The sequence below is a fragment of the Arachis duranensis genome, unplaced genomic scaffold (genome assembly GCF_000817695.3).
Source record: "Arachis duranensis cultivar V14167 unplaced genomic scaffold, aradu.V14167.gnm2.J7QH unplaced_Scaffold_608113, whole genome shotgun sequence".
Taxonomy (NCBI): domain Eukaryota; kingdom Viridiplantae; phylum Streptophyta; class Magnoliopsida; order Fabales; family Fabaceae; genus Arachis; species Arachis duranensis.
Genome location: NW_026264987.1, coordinates 353,231 through 360,024, shown reverse-complemented (window position 1 = coordinate 360,024; position 6,794 = coordinate 353,231).

Sequence of the window (6,794 nt, the reverse complement as noted above, 5' to 3'; positions counted from 1 at the left end):
TAAATTATTATTGGACATTGACTGGTCGAAGAAATTCTTTCCTCTTAAAAAGCACGCACGCACAGACTCTCTTCTCTTCTCCTCCGTGTTGGTTTCTGCTGCTGTTGTCAGTAAAAATGAATTGAAAAAGTTGGAAACTGTTCATACCCTGTGTCAAGCTGTCCGACCCGGGATGTTTAGTAACAAGCCGACCGACCTCTTCAGGCCAAAATGCCCGACCTCTTCTCAAAGAGCTCGGCCCAAATGCCCGACCTCTTCTCAAAGAGCTCGGCCAACTCGCCAAAGGAGCCCAAAGCAGGCCCAAAACGAAGGGACACAGCCCAATCTAAAGGCAGCTAAAACCCAGAAAGATAAAGGCGGTTCCCTTGAAGATAAGATGACCTCACTTAAAGATAAGATAAGATAACTAACTTATCTTATCCGCAGGAGGCCACATCTCACCATTATAAATACACTGGAGCACCCAGGTATAACTCATACTCTGATTCTACATAAAACCTGTTTAATACCCATGCTAACTTAAGCATCGGAGTCTCTTGCAGGTACCCCCCACCCTCCGGTGACGAAGGATCAGCAGTGCAACCAGTCCAACAAGTCGGACACAACAGCTCCGACCAGCACAGAAGAGGACACATTAGCACCAACCAGTACAGAAGATCTCGTCTGAGATCGACCTCCAGTTTCAGGTAACCCTCGGAACATTGGCGCCGTTGCCGGGGATCCTGGAAGTCATCCCATCACCATGGCGGACAACCATGACAACGACCATGATTCAGATCTAGAGGACAGAACACCGCACAAAGACGCGGATACTACACCAAAAGATACTCTTCAATCCACCAAAGGCAAGAATTCGCCAAAAGAGGAGGCTATGGAGGCACTTCAAGATCGCTTAAAGCAACTCGAAAAAAAGGTGGAACATCAACAAGAAGCTGAGAGAGACCTACGAAGGGAAGTTAGGTGATGCCACGAGTTAAAAGACAAGCCCCTAAAACTCGAAGCAGATCTCAAGGCCAAAACAACTCGATCCGGTCACGAAGACAGCCCCTACAAAGATCAAGACCCATTCACCAAAGATATCATGAAAGCTAAAGTCCCAAAGGGCTTCAAGGCTCCTGACATGATCCCGTACGGCGGCACATTGGATCCAAGCCATCATCTCAGTAATTTCAGAAGAATGTACCTCACACGGAAGATGTCGGGCGAGTTGAAGGTCCACCTCACACCAAAGAGGTCGGACGAGTTGAAGGTCCACCTCACACGGAAGAGGTCGGGCGAGTTAAGGTCCACCTCACAACAAAGAGGTCGGACAAGTTGAAGGTCCATCTCACAACAAAGAGGTCGGACAAGGTGAAGGTCTACCTCACACCGAAGAGGTCGGGCGAGTTAAGGTCTACCTCACACCAAAGAGGTCGGACAAGTTGAAGGTCCACCTCACACTGAAGATGTCGGGCGAGTTTAAGCTCCACCTCACACCAAAGAGGTCGGACAAGTTGAAGGTCCACCTCACACTGAAGATGTCAGGCGAGTTTAAGCTTCACCTCACACCAAAGAGGTCGGACAAGTTGAAGGTCCACCTCACACCGAAGATGTCGGGCGAGTTTAAGCTCCACCTCACACCAAAGAGGTCGGACAAGTTGAAGGTCCACCTCACACCGAAGATGTCGGGCGAATTGAAGGTCCACCTCACACCAAAGAGGTCGGACAAGTTGAAGGTCCACCTCACAACCAAGAGGTCGGACGAGTTGAAGGTCCACCTCATACCAAAGAAGTCGAACGAGTTAAACATCTACCTCACACCAAAGAGGTCGGACGAGTTGAACGTCCACCTCACACCAAGGAGGTCGGACGAGTTGAAAAGGACAACGGAGTACGAACAAGCCTTCCGAGATTTCAAAATTCTTGGGGCAACCACCCATCCTTTCCAGACCACGGGAAAGTGAAGAACTCATTATACCTCGCAGTGGGAAGTCAGGCAATAGCCTCAGCACTAGTCAGAGAAGACGAAAGTGGGAAACAACCCGTCTACTTCATCAGCAAAGCTTTACAAGGGACCGAACTAACCTATCAACAGATAGAAAAAGTTCGCCTACACCCTCATACTCACCTCTCGACGACTCCACCCATACTTTCAAGCTCACACTATCAGAGTTCCAACCAACCAGCCAATAAAGGGCATCCTGCAGAAAACAAACTTAGCTGGAAGAATCCTACAGAGGACAGCTCGGATAATTCGGGAGACCTTGGACAAAACCAGAGAACATCTCGGACAATTCGGGGGACTCTGGACAAAAACAGAAAATAGCTCGGACAAATCGGGGAAAATGAAGTCTGACACATAGAATGCCCGAGCTAATGCAGCCAGCACCAACAGCTCGGACAATTCGGGGATATGAGGTCCGACACATACCTTGAGAGCAGAATGCCCGAGCTGATGCATTTTCAAAACTAGCCAACCAAGGGGCAATAACAGAAGCCTCATCCGAGCTACATTACAAGACCACAACAAATCGGTCTCAAAGGCGGTATAAGGGATGTACTCAGGGTCAGCCACAGTAACACGCATTTAAACTATGAAATCCAGCTAATCAGACACGCTGTCCGGGATCTTAGTAGACATCTCAAAGACATAGGTCGACTATGGAATTACTACCAAACAACTCAGGAAACAACTCGGACAATAACAGTAAAACATAAAGTGACAGACGTGGCAGTAAAAGGGAAACCCCAGGACTCACACAAAAGTCCAAGGGCACCCTTTGGAGGCAACAACAGAGCAAAAACCCAAATACAAAGTCAAAGCTTTACATCAAAAAGCATGCCAACTTCCACATTGCCCCACCAGAGGAGCTCATCAGTGTAACATCACCTTGGCCGTTCGCAAAGAGGGGACTCGACCTCCTCGGACTATTTTTCCAAGGATCGGGACAAGTCAAGTTCCTCATTGTAGGGGTGGATTACTTCACAAAATGGATTGAGGCAGAGCCCCTAGCTAATGCCACTGCTCAAAGAAGTCAGAAATTCTTGTACAAGAACATTATTACAAGGTTTGGGGTTTCTTACTCCATCACCACAAACAATGACACTCAATTCACGGACACAGGTTTCAAGAAAAGAGTGGCTAACTTGAAAATAAAGCACCAATTCACATCCGTAGAACACCCACAAGCCAATGGACAAGCAGAAGCTGCCAACAAAGTCATACTAGCTAGGTTAAAACGGAGACTAAAGGACACAAAGGGAGCTTGGGCTGAAGAGCTCCCACAAGTCCTATGGGCATATCGGACAACTCCACACTTCACCACGGGGGAATCACCCTTCCGATTGATTTACGAAATGGAGGCAATGATCCCAGTAGAGATCGAAGAAGGATCCCCCAAGAATGACCTTCTACAATGAAGAGGTCAACTCCCAAATCCAAAGGAAAGAACTCGACCTACTTCCAAGAGTCCGAGAGAGAGCTCCGATCAAGAAAGAGGATTATGAAATAACTTAGAAGAGATCGACATGACGAAGTCGGTCTCCTACAATAATAAAGTTATAGAAGTAATCCCTGAAAGAGACCTGACAAAGGTCCAAGAAAGTGGGTTACGAAATAACTTAGAAGAGATCGACATAAAGAAGTCGGTCTCCTACAACGGACAAGTTATAAAAGTAATCCCTGAAAGAGATCTGACAAAGGTCCAAGAAAGAGGATTACAAAAATAACTTGGAGAAGGGACTGACGTAAAGAAGTCGTCCCATAAATAAAAAGTTATAAAAAGTAATCCCTGAAAGAGACCTGACAGAGGTCCAATAAAGAGGATTACTAGAAATAACTTAGAAGCGACCGACATGAAGAAGTCGGCCCAAAGCTACAGCTTGGAACAACAAGAAAAAGTCGGACCAACAAAAGCTACAGCTTGGACCGACAAGAAGAAGTCGGACCAACGAAAGCTACAGCTCGTCGACACGAGAAATTGGACCAACGAAAAAGCGTGCGCTAAAAGGGACATAGCTTTGCCCAAAAAAGCCACGGCTCCATGACAAGGCTATCAAAATTGTTCAGACCAACTAAAAAGGTTCTACCAAAGAACACTAAAAAGTCGTCGGACAAGTTAGCCCCAAGGACCACCTCAACCAAGCAGAAAGTAGACAAAACCAGAAGTGATCAAAAGAGGTCGGACAAACAAAGTACCGACACTCTACAAAGATCCACAAAGGGGACAAAGACATCTCGCAACGGCCAGAGGAATGCCAGGAATGCTTTGCTAAAAGGTACGAAGTCTTGAAAAAAGACACTACTTAAAAGGCAAAAGCACAAAACAAAACGGCGCTAAAAAGTCATCCAAACAGACTATAAAAGGTTTCCCATCAGGAACTATACCTAAAAAGTTGTTGGATTATGACTAAAAAGCCCGAACAGTGAAGACAAACAAGTCGGAAGAAGGCTGAAAAGACCTCTCAAAAAACTAAAAAAGGCAATGCCAAACTCGCACAAGATAAAACTACTCAAGATCGACCAAAGTCAGGATGCTTGAGTACGACTTCCCCCAAAGAGAGCACGATCTCACGGAAAGATCGAACTCAAGCAGGGGCAAAGTCGTACAGGTCGACGTCAGCTAAGAAGAGGCGCAAGTACAATCTCAAAAAAGAACAAGCCAAAAGGTTAAGAAAAAACCTTAAGGCTCAAAAGTGCTTAGCTAAAAGGGATACAACTCCACTCAAAGAAGGCACAATCTCAAACAGGGCTACGAACATCATCCGAGACTAAAAAAGGTTCTACATAAAGAACACTAAAAAAAATCATTGGACAAAACACTAAAAGTCCGGATATCAAGCCGCAAGGACAACTTCGCCAAAGCAGAGGGTTGTCAACACAAACTTAAAGCAAGGCGTGATCCAGAAGGCAAGGGTAGAAAACCCACACTACTACTCAAAAGAGGACGGACTGTGAAGTACCAAACCTCTAGAAAATCTGCAAAAGATTTCAAAGCAATGAAGAATCAAAGCCAGACAGATGCTTGAGCACGACTTCCAAAGAGATCGAAGCTCTGAAAAACACGATCTCACGAAAAGATCGAACTCAAGCAGGGGCACTGTTCATACCATGGGTCAAGCTGTCCGACCCGGGATGTTTAGTGACAAGCCGACCGACCTCTTCATGTCAGACTATCCGACCTCTTCTCAAAGAGCTCGGCCAAAATGCCCGCATACTCTGATTCTACATAAAACCTGTTTAATACCCATGCTAACTTAAGCATCGGAGTCTCTTGCAGGTACCCCCCACCCTCCGGTGACGAAGGATCAGCAGTGCAACCAGTCCAACAAGTCGGACACAACAGCTCCGACCAGCACAGAAGATCTCATCTGAGATCGACCTACAGTTTCAGGTTACCCTCGGAACAGAAACCTAACCGTTAGACGTGCTCTTAGCTTTCACAGGATAGTAGATATTAGATTGAATTAGAGTTGGGTTTCTTTCTATTTTCTCATTAAGCAATGAAAGGAAAAATGTCTCAAAAAAATCAAATAGACATCTATAGTCAGACTAAGTGCAGTTTATTTTCTTTTTCAATTAATGGTTCACCTTTCTCTTCTTTTTGCTCTTCTTCTGCTCCCTTTATTTGGAAAGTAGCAAGAGATTTTCGGAGTAAATTATGGGTGGGTCAAATTTAAACCTCGTTTAATGGGAGTGATTGCGTTAACCCACTCCTACTTTCAGTCTCCATTTTTCATATTTTCTCTACTACTCATTCCGCTTCATGCCCATATCACTACCACTCTCTACCATACACGTTTATTCCCTTTTGTCCTTTTGGAGGAGTGCTATTCGGATAGAATTGTTGAGCAAATATGCAGAGTTGCCGAAATTGAGAAGTCGCTAGTGTTCATCATCCAAGGAAGGAGGTTGATCTAAAATCCTATTCAAAACACGAGTCTCCTTCCTAGCCCAATTCCTGTTTTCATTGCTGGAAAACCCTAGATTTTGTCCCCATTTTCTTCCTTCTATGAACCATGAGTGGCCGCATCCTCTTTGACTTTAGTTATGTAAGTTTCTGCCCTCTAGTCCTCTCTTCTACTATTGTAATTCATTGAATTTATCATGTGGTTGGTGCAATTTAGTGAATTTAGTGAACATAAAGGTTTGGTACAATTTACACTTGACAGGGGAATTCCTGTCATTTCTCCTGTGAATCTGTGATGGTATAATGAGGCTTTCCTATCCGAGAAGATTATTTGATGATAAATTCAAAAAAAATATCTCTCTCTTTGTATAATATGTTTAAGTAATTATTTTGTAGGATAGTATTTAAATGACAAATAAAATAAGAAGAGTCGGAACCTAACACTATCTTTATAATACGATTGTATTATTTCAAAATATATAAAGCATTATTTCAAAACATATAAAATGAAATAATAAAGTACAGTTTAATTAATGTGCACAATAAAACAAATATAAAACTTATATAATTGCAATGAAATATGAAATAGCAATTTTATGTTTTAAGGTACTATGTTAAATTGTAACTTAAATATAACTATTAGTTAAAAATAATATATAACTGACATCAAATTTTGATATTTTGAACAAAAATTTTGAATGTTTTATGTTTTAATTTTTTTAATAGAATAATTTAACACGTACATCAAGAAAATACTATTATTTTGATACATTTAGATATTTAAAAGACACAAAAATAAATTCTTTTAATACCACTTCAATAACTCATAAAAGTTAATAGAATAGATGGTTATAAATTAAAGTAATAGACAAGATTGAAAATTACGATAATGGTACTTGGTGATAA